Source organism: Myotis yumanensis, unplaced genomic scaffold (genome assembly GCF_028538775.1).
Source record: "Myotis yumanensis isolate MYYU_CA2020_CCGP unplaced genomic scaffold, mMyoYum1.0.hap1 SCAF_12, whole genome shotgun sequence".
NCBI lineage: Eukaryota > Metazoa > Chordata > Mammalia > Chiroptera > Vespertilionidae > Myotis > Myotis yumanensis.
This window is the reverse complement of record NW_027223763.1, coordinates 58490502-58513183: the sequence shown is the minus strand read 5'-3', so window position 1 is coordinate 58513183 and position 22682 is coordinate 58490502. Positions and strand designations below refer to the sequence as shown.

The following is a 22682-nucleotide window of genomic DNA, read 5'->3' as shown; positions in this document are numbered from 1 at the left end:
CACCATGACCAGACCTACAGCAACCTCAGTAACAATCTGTGAATTCCAGTGAGTTTGGTTAACTTCATTCTAAAAGGGCTCCTGGATGCATGGTCCTGTCTCTTGGCTATGGAAGTTCTGATATTACCTTGTTGGGGGCTGAGGTGTATTCATTACCTTTTCTTTCTCTGTCTTTAATTCCTTTAGAAGAGATCACTCTTGGAGAAATTAAGAGTCTGAATTCTACCACTACTTTGGCCCTGTATAGCAGATACGATTCATTTCATCCCGGCAGCAGTAATAAAAAGAATATGCTGTGAGGGGAGGCCATAGTATTGACTGGTTCCTCTACTTTTTGCTAAATACACAGAATTGTTATGAAAATTAAATGGCATAATAAATATAAGGATATGTGTCAGAACCTACGAGATATGCAGTATATCCTAGTTCCCTTCTCTCACCAATCAAGTGTATATCTGCTTACAGTACCCTGGTCTCTCTTAGCCATTTATTTATTTCTTATTTCATACCTTGAGAAGAATCTAGCAATTTTCATAAGACATGTGAATAAAGGTCAGTGATGAAAAGTGAAAGGTTGAAACAATATTAACATCTTTAATTTGTATAGCTGATATACTTGTAATTTATCATCTGTGTAACACAAGAACTATGAAAAACAGGTATTATTGCTATGTTTCAGATGATTAAACTGAGAATTGCATAAATTGCATTGTCTAGCCATAGTACTGACCTTTATCTAGGAAGAGGTGGATCCAGGACCTGAATGCAATTTTCCCAAGCTAAACCCTGGGCTCTGCAGTCACACCACCACTTTGAAGAGCTGTCCATGGTACTGGCCTTCTCTGACCAAAGTTCCATTAGATTCAGATGGACAGAAGTAGACTCACTACCGTGTTAACCCTTGGTCCTTGACATTACTTTCTCACTTAACCTGTGTCCTGAGTGGTGCTGACTATGAAGTATTTCAATAGGATGCACACAGACCCAGACTTCATCTGGCATTATTACAACCAAATCTAAAGCCAGCACCAACTTTGACCTGGCCCAGCAATCAACTTATTTGCCTGCTTTCTTAAAGATGTTTACCAAACCAGAATTGGGGCTGGGGAGGCCATAGTATTCAGCTTAAAACCTCTGAGTGAGAGTCTGGTTGCCAGTGACTTGACCTGCATACTTAGGTTTTAGTTATAGAAACTCAGAAATCAAAGGGGCCTTAGAAATTATCACATTTTCCCTATCACCAAATACATTTTTACTGTGATTTTTTTATACTGGTTCCCTTCCTTTCACTTTGCTCAGTGATGACTGTTTTAGCTCACACTGCGAGTCCTCTTATGTTTTATTCTTGAAGTATGTGGTTTTTTAGTTAAATTTGGGCTGGGAAACTAATCTAATTAAAATCCTACACAATAAAGAAATATATGCTACACAACCCCAAATTAACTGTCTCTCAGATCTACCTGACTGGCTCCAATGTAAGGGAACTCACCACATCCTAAAGACCCATTTTAATGATCCTCTATGGATCACTATAGATGTAGACCCCTGCTATGACATATGAGACTTAATTTTAATTTGCAAAAATGTCACAAAAAACACATAGCTGAAAAATGTCTCTATTTGTAGTAACATTAAAGAATCCTGTTAACATTGGGTTAATCACATTTTACCCATCTCTAGGAAATAAAATATGGCTCTCAGCAAAACCACGAGGGGTATATCACAATTTCAATCCCATATCACTCAACTGAGAGTGATTTTAATTTCCCCACTTTTTTCATTCATCAACAGGTTAGAAGCACAGTTGCTGGCTCACTGTATCAAACAGGATACCAAATTGGATTATTTTGCCCATTAATAATTTAGAACTAGTCCTGGCAATTCACACTGAAGCCAATTCTACTGGCTTTAACTATTTGATTTAAGTACTCTGTGTGTGTTGGGGGGGGGGGGTGGAGAATGAGACTATAAATATCTTTCTCTTCTTAACAAAAGCTGACATTTGACCTGCTCTGAGAGAAACAGTTCAGCAAACAGTGAAAGAGGCTAACAGATACTGGTACTAACTTGCTTGGCTGGTTGATATAAAAAAATTCTTATCTAATTAGATTCTTGGGGAAATAAGAGTATTCAACATGACATCTACACAGGCTACTGCCTTTACAAGTCACAAAGGATCTAAATATATCAAGGCATTGAATTAAACAATGGGCTAAATAACAACTGTCACATTCCTTAAGAGTATGCCAAATGTTTTCTCCTCCTGCTCCTTAAATAACATTATTAAAACTTCCACGTATAGGCATCAAGGTAAGGAGTACAAGCTCCCTGAGACCAGCTGGCCAAAATGAGTTTTGCTTTCCTTACCCAGTGCCATTTATTTAACAATAGTTTTTCCCTATTTTCCAGTGAGGTGATTCCTGAAACCAAAATTTCACAGTATTGAGTATTTTCTGCTGCTGTTCAGAACACTTTGGCTAATGTGTTGAAAAATGTATCCCTGTTTAAATGAAAATCATCAAGTTATTTGAAGCTAAAAAGTACAAATGAACTGTAATATGCCCCCTGTATCATCTAAAAAATTCCTCTATTCAAATATCCACTTAGCACAACACTGAGAGCTTATGCTTCTAATCCCATCTTCTCTTCCACTCTCCATGTACTCTGTATTCCAACTAAACTCCAAATCCCACCTTCCTCTCTCTCAGTCTTCATTGTATTCCTCACAACAGGTACTCAGGAAGATCTATAGACTGAACCACAATGCACTTGTGTAAATATTTGTTAAGATGACTGAGAGGAGGCATAAAGTGAGGCTGATCGCTTCACTTTAGGATGGTCTTTGAAAAGGCACAACTTAAAAAGAAAAATATAAGTAATACAATCAACTCGTGTTTTAAATGAAAAGTCTTAATTCTGAGTCTGCAGCAGTATGGTCGCATGCTATTTTTCTCTATATACCAAATGAGAAAGATGTCAGAGGGAGCCAGCAGCAAGCAACAGCTTAAATAATTGACCACTGTTCTCAGCTCAAATGATACTGCACTGCTTCCCACAATGACTCAGCCTCCCCCGCAGTAACCATCAGTCTAGGCAAAAGACACTGCATCCTCTAGGTACAGCTCTGATTCTTCTCCGAATTGCATTCCGTGTATTAAATACTGAAGGGCCAACTACTATTTCTTCAACTGCCTCTCATAAAGGTCTCCTTGAAAATCACATCATCAGTAAAATTCAACAGACTTAACACCAAATTCAGACCCTAAAACCTGCAAAGTTATTTACCTCCTTGTCCAGCTTTGTTTGCGTCCACAGTCAGGTTTCCTCACCATCCACCAAATGTGTTTATTCCCTCAGCCTTGGACCTGGATCTACTCCCCCCCCCCCTTTTTTTCCCAAATCCTACCAATTATTTAAAATGCTGACCCAGATTTCATCTTTTCCATGACCTGAACACATACTCTCGCTGGAAGTGATCAGACTTCCTTTGCACTCGTAATGAGACACATCATCTCTTGGACTACCTGGAACTTGCCACCTGAGTAAAATTGCTGAGGACCCTTGTTCATTTGAATTATAATATGTTAATGGAGGCAATCATATCACAGACTTCTCTGTTGGAAAACTTCTGAGAGGACATCACCAAACATAGTGCTTGCAGGGCAGACACTCAATTCAGTTGGGGAAAAAAATCTCAGTGAATTATTCTAAGACCAAAAATTACCCATAAATTAAAGGAAGACCCTTAACTATGAGTTAGCACAGGTTCTGTGTCTCCTGAGAGTTTACTCTCCTCTCTAAAGTGTAATTATCTTTTTCTCCACCAGCAACAGGCAAAATTAAAAATTCAATAAGCTATGATACCTGATATTTTATTTGAAGTATAGCTAAAGTTAAAGAAAATTCTCTCTCAACTGTAACCATTCCACATTCATTCACCAAATTACTTTTAGCATAATTACAATTAAGAGTAATGACACACATTCTTCACATTAATCATGGTTCTAAATATATATGTATTTTAGTTTATATATAAATGCACATATGTGTGTATGTAAACACACACATGTGGGCAAACATGTTTGTGTGTGCATATGTACCCACACACATATGACAGAAAGTAAATATAATACTTTTCCAAAGTGCTTTTTAAAAATAATCAAAAATTATTTTATCAAATACTGTATTATTTAATCATATTTGATGTATTATTTAACATTCCGTAAGTAAAGCATAGCTAGTCTGTTAAGAGCAGAAAGTAGAACTCATATATTATCCTGCCAATATGCTCCATGGAACCATCCCCCAAATTATATATATATATATACTAGGGGCCCGGTGCACAAAAATTTGTGCACTGGGGAGGGGGTTTCCTCAGCCCAGCTTGCCCCCTATCACGTACTGGGAGCCCTAGGGGATGTCCTACTACCTGCTCCCTGCTCCCCTTGGGGAGCGGGCCTAAGCCACAGTCTGGCCTCCCTTTGTGGAAGGCGACCGGGCTGATCAGGGGAAGGCAACAGCCCCATCACCCCGCTGCTGCAGCCACTGCCAGTCACCGCAGCCACCAAGGTGTTTTCATCAACACGGACTCCAGTCCCTTTACCATGAAAAAATGACAACTTTCTTTAGGCATTTTCAAGAAGTGTCTTTCATAGGATATGACATTTCTTTCTTTATCCTCACCTGGGGATATGTTTCCATTGATTTTTAGAGAATGTGGAAAAGAAAGGGAAAGACAGAGAGAAACATCAAAGTGAGAGGAACACTTTGATTGGTTGCCTCCTGCATGAGCCCTGACCTGGGCCGGAGCCAGAGAGGAACGTGCAACCTAGGTACATGCCCTTGGTCAGAATTGAACCCAGAATCTGCGTTGGGCAGGCCGAGGCATTATCCACTGAGCCAAACTGGCTAGGACAGGATATGACATTTCTTAACCCTCCAGCAGCAGACCTTCATTTTTTTCTCCAGGAGTGTGGTAAAAAAAACCCTAGATCACTTTTTGGACTCTTATTACCCAAGTTACTAAGAATATAACCAGTGGCATACAGAGAGCTTAACTAATCAGAGGTCAGAAAAGGTGTTTCCTCTGTAGTTCACACCAATTGCTGGTTTGGCCCCTGCCCAGGCCTAACGCCTCTGGCGAGTCATTAGCCCTGGGCCAGGGCACCCTCAGCTCCAAGCCACCGTGGCCATCAAGGATCGCTGGCTGGCTGCGCCCGGGTTCGGGCCACCACCACCATCAAGGATCACTGGCTGGCTCCTCCCCGGCCCAGGCCTAAAGCCTCTGGCCCAGGCATTAGGCCTGGGCCGGGGCACCCCCAAGTCCCCGCCACCCCAGCCATCAACGATCCCTGGCTGGCTCCTCCCTGACACAGGCCTAAAGCCTCAGGCTGAGGTTTTAGGCCTGGGCATCTCCCCGCCGCGGAAGATCGCTGGCTGGCTCCTCCCCGGCCCAAGCCTAAAGCCTCTGCTCCAGGCTTTAGGCCTGGGCCGGGGCACCCCCAGCTCCCGCCGCAGCTGATCGCTGGCTGGCTGCTCCCTGACCCAGGCCTAAAGCCCCAGGCCGAGGTTTTAGGCCTGGGCCAGGGCACCCCCAGCTCGCCGCCGCCGCCATCGCCACTGCCGCCATGGAAGATCGCTGGCTGGCTCCTCCCCGGCCCAAGCCTAAAGCCTCTGCTCGAGGCTTTAGGCCTGGGCTGGGGCACCCCCAGCTCCCGCCGCAGCTGATCGCTGGCTGGCTCCTCACCGCCCCAAGCCTAAAGCCGCCCCCACCGCGGAGGATCGCTGGCCGGGGCACCCCCAGCTCCCGCCGCAGCCGATCGCTGGCTGGCTGCTCCCTGACCCAGGCCTAAAGCCTCAGGCCGAGGTTTTAGGCCTGGGCCAGGGCACCCCCAGCTCGCCGCCGCCGCCGCCGCCGCTGCCGCAGCCGCCGTGGAAGATCGCTGGCTGGCTCCTCCCCGGCCCAAGCCTAAAGCCGCCCCCACCGAGGAAGATCGCTGGCTGGCTCCTCACCGCCCCAAGCCTAAAGCCGGCCGCCATCTTGGCTGACAGTTAATTTGCATAAGGATATGCTGATTAGCCAATGGGAAGGGTAGCGGTCGTACGCTAATTACCATGTTTCTCTTTTATTAGTGTAGATATATATATAATGAAACCTTACTGACAAGTCAATGAGAAAAACCAAGGTAAGTTTTATTTTTTAAAAAGTGGATTAAAAGTCAAGAGACCTGAAATTCTAACCCTGACACTGACACCAATAGTTGTGTGAAAGGAAAAATGCATAACCTGTTAGTGCCTCAATTTCTTCACCCAAGAAATGAAAACCAACAGCATCTAACACCGGATTTTTGAGAACTAAATTAGAATATGCATTTAAGAGCACTTTTTAAACTATAAAAAATCATTATTAAAATAAGGGATATATTATGTCTTAACTGGTCTTACATGAAAGGTATAATTTTAAGTTGGTTTCTTACCTTTGGCAAAAAAAAATCTAAGTGTAATTTAATTGAATTAAAGAACATTATTTAATGCACAAGCTCTTTAAAAGTTATAATAACTACCCCTGTGGGACATTATACTCTTTTCTCAATATTTGTAGACAGGCATCACCTATGATAATAAATAAAAGAAGCCCATACTCTGACTCTTCATGAAGGTGCTTTAATCATTACTCATCAGTAAGATACTAAAATATAAAATTTATAATGAAAATACTTGATGACATATCAAATATTCAGAAGGAAACAGGAATCAAAATCATAGCAGTATTTTCTTGGTATTTGGCTAAATACAAGTATATCTTGTTTTTCCAGATGGTGGTATTCCCATGTGTGAAAGGCAGGGTGAATTCACTTCATGAGATATAAGTTTCACACTAGTTTTTCTCAGCTGTCATTAAATTGGAATGCTTAAATGTCATGATGTTTTGAAAGTGAATTTCAAAAGTATATATTATTTATTTTTCCCATGCAGAAACTTTAATTTTCTTAGAGAAAAATGCATTTTTCTCTATCTGAATCAAGCTAATTCTGATCTCTTACTATCAAGTAGAATTTGTACATCAAAGAAAAGGAGAAAGGTTCCTCTTCTACAATATAAAAACAAGAACTCAATAGGATTAAGACTGCTTTCCTTTGAATACCTGGAGCTAAAAATCTTAAAATGGGTTTGGATGAGCTAAGTACTTGGCCATTTCCCAAGCTTCCAGCCTATGTTGCTTCCAGTCAACTATATAGAAAATGCAGAAATTTATTGACATGATGTTCTAATTGTTTCTGGTATGGTTCATTGGGGTTAAAAGCAAAACTTGTTAAACTCTATGTCCCCAAAGTGAGAATTTCCCAAACACTATGCAGCTACTTACATCACCCCCTCAAAGGTGACATCATTGTGCCCTAGCTGCTTTGGCTCAGTGGTTACAGTGTTGGCCTTAATTCTCGGCCTGTCAACCGTGAGTTTGACATGCTTAAACTAAAGGATTCCAGGTTCAATTCCGGTCAAGGGCATGTACTTGGTTGCAGGCTCGAAGCCCAGCCCTGGTCTGGGTGCGTGTGGAAGGCAACCAATTGGTGTGTCTCACTCACATCAATGTTTCTCTCTCTGTATCGCTCTCCCTCCCTTTCACTCAAACTAAACTACCCTGATGCTGGACTGGACTACGCCCTAACATGGAACAGAGATTCTGGACACTAACTCTGATTCTAGCCGTATTGAAACCACAGTCACACTTCCTTTATGGTGGGACTGAGGGAGTGGGGACCTTGGAAACTCATGGATTTAATTCCACAGAAATAAAGCTTTCTACAATATCGTATCCTCCTGTGGGGGCCTCCAGAAATTCTTATCCCACACCTCCCCCAAGTGCAAAAGGCGGGGATGAAGACCCCTCTCCACTGGTAACAAAGGGAACTGGTAGGATTCATTAGGGAGCTATCATGTAGATTTCCATCCCTCCCTGGAAAGATAGTTAATACTCTCACCTACAGTTTCATTTACAAGTTATCTTTGTCTCTAGAAAAAGATTTTTAAATATAAAAAATGTGCAGAATAAAAAAATAGCATTTCTTTATTTGTTGACTCGCCAAATACTTTAGTTCCTCATCTGATAAGGGGTAATTTATGAGCAGAAGGGGGGGATAGTTTAATAAAGCTTCCCAACCCTGGAAATAGGAAGAATTTTATATATTTTCATATTCCACTGCAATAAGCCACTGAAAATGAACAAAATATAAAAAGACAGTGTCTCCTAAAAATAGACCCTATAACTTAGGGCTAGAACTATGTCATGCAGTATTTTTTAAATTCTATTTAAAGCTCAGTCATAAATTCCCTTGAGAAAAAAAAAAAAAAACAGAACTGGCAAAAAGAAAAAGTGGTACCAGTAATTCACTTGAGATTTCAGTCCTGGTTAATGAATGACCTAGAACCTAAGGCTTGATGACTCAGTTAATGAGGCAAAGAGGGAGTAGCCCTAGGCATTTATTTGTTAAGATAAACTGCTGGCAAGTCCTTTTCTGGTTTGTGAATTGAAACCACAAACTTCCTTGGGCCTCTGCTTCTTAATCCATAAAATGGGGCAGGGGTGAGGTGTGCTGAGATAACCAGGAGAGTGCTAAAATCACTTGCAATTAAAATTTTGGTATCTATTTTGGTGATTGTTAATTTGACATATCAATTTGGCTAGGCTAGAATATCCAGTTGTTTAATCAAACACTAATCGAGGTAGTATTGTGAAGATATTCTGCAACTGTAGTCAACATCACAATCAGTTGGCTGTAAGTAAAGGAGATCCAATCAACTGAATTCAATTGAGAACAAAACTGAGATTACCTTGAGGAAGAAATTCTGCCTTCAGAACCTGCTGGTTCTGTTTCCCCGCCAATGGTAACTGATACCATTTCTACCTGATGGAGTGCTATTTATAGTACATAAAAGGCACATAATAAATTAGGAAAGGGGGGAAATAGCATGCAAAGCTCTTGAAAGAAAAATGCTGTGGTACTTTCCCCCACATTAGGATTATATTTATGCAAATGTCATTCTAAAAAAAAAAAGACAAATCATCTTTAGATTAAATTCACCAAGTAGAATAAATACAACAGAACTCAACTTGAATGCCTACTGTGTACCAGGACTTTGATATGCAAACAAGACATGGCACATGCTCTCTGGGAACTTAAGAGTCTGGTGGGATATTTGGATAAATAAGTCATTTCAATATACAGCAAGTCCTCAAATAACATTACTTTGTTCAATGTAATTTCACTGTAATGTTGATGAGATGCCGTGGGAACTTAACTCTTGTTTATATCAAATAACCTATGGCAAAATTGATTTCTTAAACATCATTTTGCTTAAAAAACACACCCAACTACTGACTACATTAAGGACTTAATATAATGGGGTAAGTACCTAAAAATATGTAAACAACCCATCTGATCCTAGAATGGACAATTTCACCCAATTTGGATAAGAAGACAAGGTTGGGGAAAGAGTCTTGGGCCTGGCTGATTCTCAAATCAGTACATGTAAGTAAGTCAGAAGGAATTTTTTCTCAGGTAAAAGCTACTACATGACATAAAACAGATGCAACAAAAACCAGTATATGCTGGAAATTACACCTATTTCAGTGCTGTTATAGATCAGAACATAAGGTAGGGGATGATGAGAACAGAGGATGCAGGAGAGAGGAGAGATCAAATGGTAATGAGCCTTCCATGCCATGCTAAAGACCTCTGTTTTTTGGGGGTTGTGTTTTATTTTAGTTTTAATTAATTTACGTAACTGTGTAATTATTACTAGACTAAGTTTTAAACACTTCCATCACCCTAAGAAGTTTCCTGAGCCCATTCTTAGTCAATGCTGACTCCTACCCATAGGCCACCATTGACCTGCCTTCCACCTCTATGGTTTTACCTTCTCTAGATATGGCATATAAATAGAATCATACAATAGGTAGTTTTAAATATTTGGGTTCCTTCACTCAGCATAAAACATGAGTTTCATCCATGTTGTTACATGTATCAGTAGTTCAGTTCTTTTTTATTGCTGAGTAGTATTCCTTTGCATGTTATACCACATTTTATTTATTCATTCACCATGGACTTTGGATTGCTTCCAGTTTCGGGGGAATTTTGAATAAATATTTGTATACAAGTCTGTGTGTACATATGTTTTATTTATTTTTTTGCAAGTACAAAAATACACATTTATTACATAACTTATGGTAGTATAATTTGTCAAGCTATATTATACAATTGAAAATATTTTAGATAAAGCATTGGTCTAATATAGGTTAACAGTATAATAAATGACATATTCTTCACATCATACAATGTAATACTTTACAGCAATACTAACAAAACTATTCACATTAAGTATTACAGGAGTATTTAAGGGAAAACAGAGCATAGACATGGTTATTTAAGAACCTCAACATCTATTTTCTTCTATGCTTCAAATTGAGTGGGTAATTTTCTATTCATCAATATGGGGGGCAGGGGGGAGATTAGAACTATTACTTTGTTAACTAGAGAAGAAATTTCTTCCAGAAAGGCACTGCAAGCTTGAGGGCTTCATTCACAACTTGGGGTTCAGACAGAAGTGCCCCAAAGGTAATGGGAATCCCTTTGGCCTTTGAAAGCCACAAAAGATGCACATGGACACTCAGGAGTCTAACTATAGGAGTGGTTGGTTACAAGTTGACATCTACTTCACATCTGTGATTGAGATAGCCAGGCCAGGAAGGAGTTCTTTGGACCCACGAGTTCTACAAGCTAATGATACAATGCCCAGGGCAAAGAGTGCCATGTACCCTAGAGGCTAGGTAGCACTAATAGCTAATACTGAAAAACTTATGTCTCACAGAAAACATTATTTTTCCCCCTATAACTGAGAAGTGCCACATTTAGGACAACAGGGAAAGAGCATCTGACACAAAAGTTTCCTGGTGGCTCAGAAAAACAATTTGGAATAAGCTAGTTTGTGGGAGAAAGGTCCATCTGATGGTGGACGAGAGGGACCCAATGGATTCTAAGCAACTTCTTATAAGTTAAAATGAAGGAAGATGTATATCCATCCCTGACTCTAATAGTATTCCTTCATATTGATTGGCAAGGCGATAATCCAGGAGATGTACCAGTGTAACCTTTAAGGTGAGAGAGGAGAAATGTACATGAATACGAAATAAACTTACGGGGTATAAACTACCTGTAAACCACGAATCACTGGGAACAAATAAATGCAAAAACTTCTGGAGGTGAGGATATCCAAATCCAGTGATTGCAAAGAAGGCAGGCCTGACAGCCAAGACGCCTTCTCTCTCTGCTAGTATCCCTACGGTCACACGACAGGGCCAATCCCCATGCTCTAACAAGGAAAAGCCTCCCAAACACTTAGGTGATGCAATTGTTTAGTCTAAACATTTTGTCAAATGGTCTCAATAAAGAGAATCATTTTGTTGTCCTAAGTATTAGCAATGATTATCTTTATGCTCTCTATCCCAGGTATTTTATACAAAAAAAGTCAAAATTATTATCTTGATGTCATTATTAGCCCAATTTCTGTTCTTCTAGACATCAGCTTCGTGTGGTTAAATGTCTTTGGTCGAATGCTTATTCCCAGCATCACTAACTACTGTAGGCCCTGAATCTGACTCCTGGGATGATCATATGAGGACATGTGACTGCAAGATGCCACTAGACACACCATCCACAATCAAAGAGCTGGGTGAGGACCTCGCACAAGGCAGAGTACCAGGAGGGCACTGCCTGGGATGCTTTCCTTCCTCGTGGGACTTCATACAAAGCTTGAGGCTGGCTTCCTAGGGGCATGTCTTTCTGTTTCTCTCACAGGGAGTTGGTTTCTGGAACACCAGAAGCGTGGGGAGGTGGCTCCAGGGGTTCTTTCCGATAAGCTATTTTCTTTTCCTCTCATCTAGATAACTTGCTATCCTTTTGAGGGGCCAGTTTTTCAAAGTGGCCAAACCATTTCTCCACCATGCGCTGGGTGAAGAGTTACAGGATGCATCTGTGAATGACCTTCTACAGTGTCATTTTCTGTATAAGCTGGGCAGCTGCTGGTCTGCCGGGAGGAGGTACCAGGCATTCCAGAAATGAGGCTGGAACTACAGAAGTCGGAATAAAGTTCTCCCTGCTTGCTTTGAGCCTGAAAAGTGGCGTCCATTGGAGAGCAAGTTTCGGTGGGTGTCGATACGGAATGTGCAGCAATCTGAGCAAAAGCACAGTCCTGGGAGCTCACTGATGAGCCAGATGGGGAAGTGCCTGGGAGGGACCAGCAAATGTTTAATCTTGAGGGTAAAGTCTTCTTGGTGTTTTGCTTTGAGGCACTCCTCTTGCCCACCTCAGGCCCCACGACTGAACTCTGGTTAAGAAGCGTTTGCCCTTCCATTTGCAAAGACTTGTGCCGTTTTAGCTGAGCCTCCTCTCCATGCAAGTGACCAGCTCCGCAGTTTTCTTTTGTTACTTTGAAAACATCCTCCTAAGACAGCTCAGTTTGCCGGGCTGGTCATCAGCGTTGGGCTCTGTGCAGTGCTGCTGCCTCCTTGAACTCCTGAGGGCATCCGTGTGCGCGGAAGGGCGTCTCCTGATGTAACTGAATCGAAGGGCTGGCTCCTGGGATGATCACGTGAGGACATGTGACTGCAAGATGCCACAGAAATGGCCGCTGGCCTGGATTCAGGGAGAAGCTTCACATGATTTCCTTCATTACCAAACAAGCTTTCCTCCTTAGCATTTGTATCAGTGGCACTTTTCTTGATATCAGTGCCTGTAACTAAACTCTGTTTAAAATACGTCTTACCCTCTTCCTGGAGGGGCTGATTCTGCTTCAGATGGTCCTCGTCTTTTTGTGAGAGAATCGCATCAGGGCTGGACTTGCGTAGCCTTTCCTGCTGAGAGAGGAAAGCTTTGAATCTAGATCGCTGGTGCTGGGCTCCGAGCACTGGTGTTGCCTCGGGCTTTCTGGAGCATCTGCTGCAGCTGTGGACAGACAGCTGGGTGTGATCATGCCAGACAGGGGCCCAGCAGGGCCCTGCAGTGTGGGCTCTCTGTACCGTATGATACGGTGACGGGCTTGGATTCAAGAAGCCGAATGTCTTCATGTTTAGAACGGTCCAAGTCAAAGTCGCTCAGGGTTAAAAGAGCATCCACCTCAGGCTGGTCAAGGTCATCACCACTAGGGGTCAAGGCAGAGTCCATGTTTCTGCTCCCCTGACCGAGGTTCTTCACCAAGTCACTACCCGGGGCCTCAGCAACCCATTCTGCTCACCTTCCAAGCTGTCATACAGAAGTCAGTCATTTGTAGGAGATGTGGGAGGCATTCTGCTCAGTATCACATCTCACAGAAACCTCTCCAAAGAGGGAAGTGGTTTCTTCTCCAAATATTCCACAGCAATTTTCAATCAGAAATTGAATAAGCAGAGTATCCTTATTTATAAATTTATTTTCTAGCTCTGGGCTGGAGGAAGTAGGAGGCCAAAGAATGCTTGCAGTGATACACACCGCTAAATTAAATGTCATCATCTGATTGGATGAGGAGTGTTGCTCAATGTTGCGTGGGACCCCAAAAAGGTATGGTAGGAGAACAACATTGGCTCTCTAACAGCCTTTGAATTGTATTTATTTTCTCTTCATCATTTCCTTGATCCATGACACAGAGCCAGTGATGACAGAGATCTGATGAGAAAATACTACCAGGAATATTGCATAGAAAATCCTTTAAAACGGATACTATCACAAAAACAGACTACAGAATTCAGTTTCTCCTTCAGCTCTCTGCGAGATGTCACATTGGCTGACAGTCAGAAGATGCCTTTCGTGAGGGGTCCTTTTTGATCAAGAATGAAAAGCATATCTGAGACAGGTTGGGGCAGATTGTCATTCTCACAGATACTTGGCAGAGACATTCCGAAGAGCTGCCCTGCTATAGGAGAGGCTGGTGACATGGGCAAGTTCCCCAGCCGAGTGCTAGAACCCCGCTTTATGCCACACCCTCTCCTTTTAAATGTCTTCTCACCTGACTGGCTCAGCTGCTGGGCAGCAGCCAGGGGGCTGGGCTGCAGGGTGAACTGGCACTGCCTCTCCCGGGGCAGCTGTTCCGTGAGGAAGAGCTCCCGGAGGACGAAAGGCCTGAATTCCTTACTGTTATAGTTTTAGAACAGGCACAGTCCCCAATGTCCTTGGTGAAGGTCTTGAGGGGAATGCTCTTCGGCCAGTTCTCCTCTAGACTGAGGCATCTCTGGAGGAGGGAGAGCCATTTGCCCTTCTGCTGTGGGAACGGAAAGTGGCCACGAGGTTCACTGTGGGCCAGCCCAGGACCAACGATCTCATGGCATCGGTACTGCCGTCTCCCACTTCATCCACACAGCTTGCTGCCCACCTGTCACTCAGTTTTATTTTATTTTTCCTCTTGAATTTGTTGTTATATTTGATTTTGGCCACAACCAACAGGTCATTGAACAGGAAGAGATGCCACTCCCACCTCTGCCGGCCTCTCTTGAGTTCTACCAGGCCATCAAGTAGCAGGGCCCTATCGGGCACACGAAGGATGACAGAAACGCATGTGTGTCCGCACCAGCAGGAGGCCTCTCCTTGGTAGCAGGCCATTTCTGCAGGGTGTTATCAAGGGTAAGAGATGGAGCCCGCCTTCTCCTTCCCACTAGTGCTTTCATTCTCTTCATCGCAGGTTGCTGAGCCCCACGGGATACCACAGCCCTGATGACTTCTGCAGACCCAGGGGTCCAGCGCCTGCAGGGCTGGGAAAGGCGATGTCCCACCTTGGCCCCGCCCCGGGCTGCCTGCCTACCCTGTGGTGGATGGAGAGGAGGGCAGAGGCTGCAGGGTCGCTCAGGCATATTAGACTCACGCACAGAGAGTTCGCAGAGTACAGAGTTCGGGGAGAAGACCAAGGGTGCTGGGGGGTGACCTAGGAGGTGGCGTTGTAGCTGGGCGGATAAGAGGGAAGTTCTAGAATTAGAATGTGGGACCCACAAGCCTCTGGCGTTAAATCCACCTCTCGATGGGTCATGTGCCCCACGTGGGGGTGTTCGGTAGGAAGGGCACCAGCAAGCGGGTCTGGTGCTGGGTGCTGGGTGGTAAGGTTGCGGGGGGGGGAGGCAGGGGCAGGCAGGGGGGGAGAGATAGCGGCTCCCGCCTCCTGAGGCATCTCTGCCAGCTCAGTGTCCTCACCTTCTTTGTGCCTGGCCTCTCTGGTGTAGACACACCTGTCAGGGAGGAGGACCTCCCAGCCTGCCCCCTTAGAGTCTCCTGCTTCACTGGCAGATATGCCTGAACTCTCAGCTGAAAGAGTTTCTGTAAGTCAGTTTTGTCCAGGCATTCCTTTCAGGTGGGCGACTGGCTCATCAGTAAGAGGCAGAGGACCATCACTTCCACCCTCCCCCACCCTCTCCCCCTCCCTCTGGACTTCTAGCCCCCAACCTCCCTACCCCCCCAGCTCCCCAACCCCCTTCCCCCCACTCCCCGCCAGGGCAAACACTCAGTAAAGTAGGAAGGCAGGACTCAGCCCTAAGCCAAGCGTCCTCCAATCTGTTTTCATTTCATTTGGGTTGAAATCTAGAAGTGGAATCGCTGGGTCTTATGGTAAATGTATATTTAACTTTTAAAGAAATTTCCAAAATAGTTTCCAAAGGGGCTTACTATAAAATCTTAGACTGTCTCTTGGCCTTGATGGGGAGCCATTAACAGGATTAAGATGGGGATTATCAAAGCTAATTAATTCTTAAATCATCTACTTACACAATGAAGACTGGCTTCTAAAAACCAAGATTACAGACAAAGGTCCCCATTAGAATATTACTGTAACCTTCCAGGTAGAAGATGAAGGCGTAAACCACAAACTCTGAGAGGAAGGATGGACTCAGTAAATATTCAGGACATAAAATAAACAGGACTTTGTGACTGATTTGATATATAGGAGTGAAGCAGAGAATTCTATGACTCCTAGGTTTCAGGCTTTAACAGATGGATGAATACTAATGGACATAATTCAGGTACAGAGCCACTAGGTTTGAAGATCAAGTAAATATGTCACAGGTAACTGAATATATATACATATATGTATGTGTGGAAGGGCACACATATATACATATATATATATGTGTGTGTATATATATCTGAACCTTTAGGGAGAGGTCACAGCAAGAGATAGATTTATGGAGTCAGCAGTATGTATCTGATTTATAAAACTGGAAAAGCAGATGAGATTACACAGGGAGAAGATGTAACCAGAGAGCAGTTATGGGTCAAGGAGGGAACCTTATACATCACTAATAAATAAAATCTAGGCAGAGGTAAAAGGCCAACAAAAAAAGACCAAGAAACACACACACACACACACACACACACACACAAAGTAGAGGGAGAATTGAGAAAGAGAAGTATCACCCAGCCAGTATGGCTCAGTGGCTGAGTGTCAACCCCTGAACCAAGAGGTCACTGGTTCGATTCCCATTCAGGGCACATGCCTGGATGGACAGCTCAATCTCCAGTGGGGGCATGCAGGAGGCAGCTGATGGATGATATTTCTCTCTCATGGATGTTTCTATCTCTCTACCTCCCTCTCTTCTTCCCTCTAAAAAAATAAATAAATAAATAAAACATATTAAAAAAGAGAGAGAGAGAGACAGAGACGGATCGAAAAAACCAAGGAAGTAGTTTCTCAAACAAGTGTAAGCAAGCCCAGAGGAGGAACAAGGAGGTGGCAGTGGGTGGTAATTAGAACAATCATTCCAAGTGTCTGGCTGCTCTGGGACTAAGCAAACTGCTGTGTGTATTTGTGATGTCGGTTAGTATGATGGTCTCAAAGGCAAAGTACAAGTGAGCTAAAGAATACTAAAAATCCAACAACAGAAACTTCATCCTCATATTTTTTTGTACATAGTATTTCTTCCAGTTCACTTTCTGCTGTAGAAATACCATTTGTGACTGTATGAAATACCCATAAGAAGCAGAGTAAATGAGAGCTGTTGGGCACCAGCCGCAGGCAGGCTGAGCACAATATGCTCCATTTCCATCACTAATGCTTGGGCAGCCCCCCTCCTTCCGTTCAAGGCAGGTACTTCAGCTTTCAGCTGAGCTTCTTTGTGTGTGTGTGTTAGGTGGTGGCATTCAATGAAGAAGCCCATATCCTCCACCACCACCACCACACAGACACACACACACACACACACACACACACACACAAGCAAAAAACATCGACCCACTGACAAAGCAATTAAGAACAAAGAATAAGCTCAGAAAGATGGATCCCTGTCTGAGATATCAAGTTTGATAATGCATATCTGCAGAAATTTCATCACCCTAACCCAAAACTTTAAAAGAACCTTAGTGACAGCAAATTATATATATATATATATATATATATATATATATATATATATATATATATATATTCCATTTATAACCCTAGGCAGAATTTTCTGAATGCTAAGCAGCCCATCACTGCAAAGAAGGCTGAGCACTGACAGGTGCACCATTCTGCTTCCACCCTAAGCTGGGAGGTCTGCTGCCTGCACTGCGGCCGATTCCCCCTGGAGCCTCACAGCTTGCAGGCTCACGCTGAAGTCAGAGAAGGAGAAAAGGTGAAGGCACACCCCCCACCCCAGCCCTGACCCATCCGACAAAGTCCTCCTTTGCTTTTTCACTCACAATCTGGTCCTCAGCCGTTATGACCTCTCTGCCCATAGGATGTTTGTAACAGGAAAGGCTGCTGAATAGCTGGAGCGTATATTCCAGGAAGGTCACTACAGCCCACACCAAGGAAGAGCCGACTTGCTTCCTTCCTTCCCAGGATGCTGTCAGGGTGTGCAAGGAAGCCACTGCCTTTACCATCCCATTTCCTACTGCCTCAATCAACTCTGTAGCAAGAGTTCTATTTACCACTCCTATGCAGATATACGGAGCATTTGACAAACAACAGGTACAGTTTTGGCTTTTCTGCAGGTTTGCGTTGCTCAAAGTTGTGCACTAATTGGGGACAGGCTCTGAATATGATTCTAGCATCATTCCAAACTGGTGCTAATGGCTTCCTTTGCCTTCAAGTTTCTGTCTAGTGCTTTTCAACCATGTGGGAGATTTGCTCTTGACTGACTTGAGTGCTTGCAAAACTCTAATGAAACTCTGCCAAAATATAAGATATGGAAAGGACACAGGAAAGAATATTCTCCTTTTAGTTCTACACAGGCTTGCTAATGTGCTGCTCATGAGTAGGAGGTGGTGAATACAGGGACTCTAAGAGGCTGTCCTCTTGTTTGTTCAAGTTGGACAAGAGAGGAAGGAATGGAGGAGTGCTTAGAGGAGAGAGATTTTTAAGGAGAAGTGTGTGTGTGAGGGGGATGCCAGCATTGCTCAGTGGTTGAGCATAGACCTATGAATCAGGAGGTCACAATTCAATTCCTGGTCAGGGCACATGCCCAGGTTGTGGGCTCCATCCCCAGTGTGGGGTGTGTAGGAAGCAGCTGATCAATGATTCTTTCTTTTGTAAAAAAAAAAAATATTTTATTGATTTTTCACAGAGAGGAAGGGAGAGGAATAGAGAGTTAGAAACATCGATGAGAGAGAAACATCGATCAGCCGCTTCCTGCACACCCCCCACCAGGGATGTGCCCGCAACCAAGGCACATGCCCCTGACCGGAATCGAACCCGGGACCCTCAGTCCACAGGCCAATGCTCTATCCGCTGAGCCAAACCAGTTAGGGCCAATGATTCTTTCTGATCACTGATATTTCTATCTCTCTCTCTCTTCCTCTCTGAAATCAATAAAAATATATTTTTAAAAAATAAGAGGGGGCCCAAGCTGGTTTGCCTCAGCGGATAGAGTGTCAGCCTGTGGACTGAAGGGTCCTGGGTTTGATTCTGGTCAAGGGCACATGCCCGAGTTTCGGGCTTGATCCCCAGTAGGGGATGTGCAGAAGGCAGCCAATCAATGATTCTCTCTCATCATTGACATTTCTTTCTCTCTCTCCCTCTCCCTTCCTCTCTGAAATCAATAAAGATATATTTTAAAAAAAGAAGAGGGCGACATCTTATGACAGCAGAAAAGTGGAGCCAAATATCTACCAAGAAGGGGGCCTAGTGGCAACTGTTTTGAAATCACTTGCCCTCAAGCTCCGGGGTACAGAGAAGAGAAGAATGAATTAATAATTTTAACAACTTTATTGAGATATAATTATCATGCCACAAAGTTCACTCATTTAAAGTATACAATTCAATAATTTTAATGCATTTACAGAGTTGTATGATCATAACCATAATGTAAGTTTTAAACAGTTTCCTCATACCACAAAGGCACTGTGCACATTACCAGTCCCCTCCGCCAACTCCATTCAATGCTCCAGCCCCTGACAACCTCTAGTCTCCTTTCTCTCTCTCTGGATTTATCTATTTTGGACCTTACCTATAAATTAAGTCTTATAATTATGTGCTCTTTTGTTTATGGCTCCTTTCACGTAGCATAATATTTTCAAGGTTCATCTATGTTGCAGCACTTACTGGTACTTCATTTCTTTTTTCAGATGAGTGACATTTCATTGTATGGGTAGAGTATATCTTGTTTATCCATTCATAAGTTTATGGACCTTTTGTGCTATGTTCTAGGTTGGGTAACCTGAGGCACATAATTTTACCTCTTAAGTTTCCTGACTTAAGAGGTTGATAATTAAAAGCTACCTCACAGGGAAGTTGTGAAGATTATATTATGTTAGATAACTGAGTAGGCACTTTGTCACCTGTAAAATACTTCACCAATACAACGCTAGTCATTACTCCACAAGCACTACCACATGACCCTGTTACTTGAGAGTAACAAAGTGACATGGAAATTCATGGACATGGTGACAATAAGGTGGAGGCTTCAAAATTGCTTCTAACCAGGACTTACTTGTAGTAGAAGGAAGAAATACACACGTTCTAAAGTCCAGGCTGATTAAAGATTTGAGGTCCATTAATATGAGAGATCATTCCAGATGAGGCTCTTTAAGAGCAAAATAATGTACCTGTGGGCACTGTTACTCCTTAAAGATGAATTCAAAATTTACATTTCAGAAAGCAATGCTATGCGTTTTTCAGAAGTGACCTCTTTTCTTATCAAATCAACTCATGTTATTAGAATTCTGTGGTGTATTAGTTCAGTGTTAGCAAACAGTAAGCAAGAAAATGTGTGAAGAAAGGGAAAACAGACCTGGCTAATGTGGCTCAGTGGTTACAGTGTCTGCCTGCGTATGGAAGGGTCTCGGATTTGATTTCTGGTCAGAGTTGCAGGTTCATTCCCTGGGCCCAGATGGGTGCATGTGGGAGTCAACTAATTGATGTGTTTCTCTCTCTCGCTCTCTTTATCTTTCTCTCTCCACCCTTTCTCCATCCCTTCCGCTCTCTCTAAAAAAAAAAAAAAAAATCAATGGAGAAAATATCTTCAGGTGAGGATTAAGAAAAAAAAGAGAGAAAACATTCATGAGCCTATGCAGAGTAGATTTCTCTTTCTTTCTTTGTTTTTTCTTTTTTCTGAAAAATGAGGGCTTCCAACTCAGATTTTGGGTGGAGATTGTAAGAAAGAGGAAATCTGGTCACCCATCAGAAGAGAATTACTACAAGAGTAAATTTGTATTCTTGATGAGAACACACTATCCTGTGGGTACCTGTGTATGCTGGGTAGCGGGGAGAGGAGCAGTGATGGGAACCACTGAGGAAGTGGGGCAAGATGAACACGGGTGATGGTTAGACAGCCCAGCCCGGTGGTACCAGAGACAGGGCAGAAATCCAGGACCCCTAATTCTCATACTCAGTATATTTCCCTTTTCCCAGGAAAGGATCTACTTGGGCTGGCTGTGATCAATAGATATCAATCAGCAGCACTGGGGGATACTTCAAAGTACACAAATTCTTTAGAATTTTTAATTTACTTTCTATAGCTGTTTACATTGCTAAGAATTGTTGCTAACCATGTTTTTGGTAAATACCAAGAACTGATTAAAACCCATTAGGCTTTACTGGCTTCAATAATAAATCCATTACTTCCTTCCTTTGCCTCTATGTCTACTCTTCAGTATGTCTACTGAATCCTATTTTCTCTCAGTCAACTGTACCATCCTCTGTGCCGACAGCCAAACCCCCCTGTGCTCCCACAGCTCCTGGGCCTAACTCTATTCAGCACTTGTTAGATTGTATTTTGTGCTACCATCATCCATTCGAATGTCTCTCCAACTTCCTAAATTCCCTGCAAGGCATGGTTTTGATCTTGTTCTTCTCTATCTCCCGGTGCCTTGCTCAATGCATAAGTAGATGAGAAGGCCGAGGAGTTGCACAACAACCTCTGCACCAATTTGGTTTGTTCATCTTTTATCTTTAACTTCTCTTTTCTATTCAATTCTGCTTGATTTCATTACCCTGAACCATCACAGCATTTGCGCTTTCTTCTTTCTCACAAAATACTCCTCTGCCAGTGGCAAAGCTTGAAGACAAAAGGCAGATATAGAAAACAGGGAAATTAACCACATCTCTGGGCACTTTCTGCAATGGTACCTTTGTTTTGTTTTATTTTAATCCTTAACAGAGGATATGTTTTTATTGATTTTAGAGAGAGAGGAAAAGAGAGAGAGAGAGAGAGAGAGAGAGAGAGAGAGAAACATTGGTGTGGGAGAGAAACATTGCTGTGGGAGAGAAACATTGATCAGTTGCCTCCCGTATGTGCCCAGACTGGGGATCGAACCCACAACCTAGGTATGTGCCCTGACCAGGAATTGAACCCATAACCTTTTGGTGTTATATGGGACAACACTCCAAAGTACTGGGCTACCAGCCAGGGCTGCAACAGTATCTTAAACAGGTTTTTAAAATTAAGGTCATGACGGTTGATAAGAATATGATTTTAAGAAGCTAGAAAGAATAGGGTGAAAGTTAAGAGTTGGCCTATTCAATCCCCATTTAAAACACCAGTGATGAGACAAGGCAGTCAAAGGTGGTACATTCCGCATATGCTTGTTTTCTATCACCATCACCACCACCATGTTAGAGCTAGCCACCTTCTGATCTCTGTCACTCATTCATTTGGAAAGTATTTATTGAATGCCTTCTATGTAGCAGGCACTGCAGACACGAGAAGAACAGGCAAAGCCCTTGAATATGTGGGGTAAGCATGGCTCCCCCAAGAGGCCAGTGTGAATCAAGACTAGAAAAAGAAGGAGAAAGCACCCAAGATGAAGCTGCAGACACCAGCAGGAGCCAGACCCTGCAGGCCCTTTTGGACTAAATGAAGGCTGTCAAACTAAGAGCCTTGAAGGTGACACATGCAAGGATTTACAATTTTAAAATATCATGCTCAATATACTTAGTGCAAAGCCACTCAGCCAAATGAGAGCTTGGCGTCACCAAGGGATGCTGTCTCAGAAAGAGTTTCATGCCTGCGGTAAGGGCTACACGTTTCGCTTTCCTTTGCAGGACCAAGGAACCAGGATCGTCACAAATGTGGCATGCACCAGAGAACATACGGCTCCTCTGGAAGAAGCCCCGCATGCACCAAGGCCCAAATTTGCTAATAAAAGCATCCTGCTCTCCAAGTAGGCTTAGAGAACACAATGTATTTTCTTTATTGCTCTTGTCCTTTTGCTTTGGTTTTGACCCCCTTCCCTACACAGCACATGAAAACTCAC

The 22682-nt window shown here is 43.0% G+C and overlaps 1 protein-coding gene and 1 pseudogene across 3 annotated transcripts in view; both read right to left on the bottom strand.

The window, feature by feature from the left end:
• SH3GL2 (SH3 domain containing GRB2 like 2, endophilin A1) overlaps positions 1–22682 on the bottom strand; it is a 194583-nt gene that overhangs the window by 38139 nt on the left and 133762 nt on the right. The window lies entirely within an intron of this gene.
• On the bottom strand, positions 11700–14722 carry LOC139020918 (rho GTPase-activating protein 20 pseudogene; annotated as a pseudogene).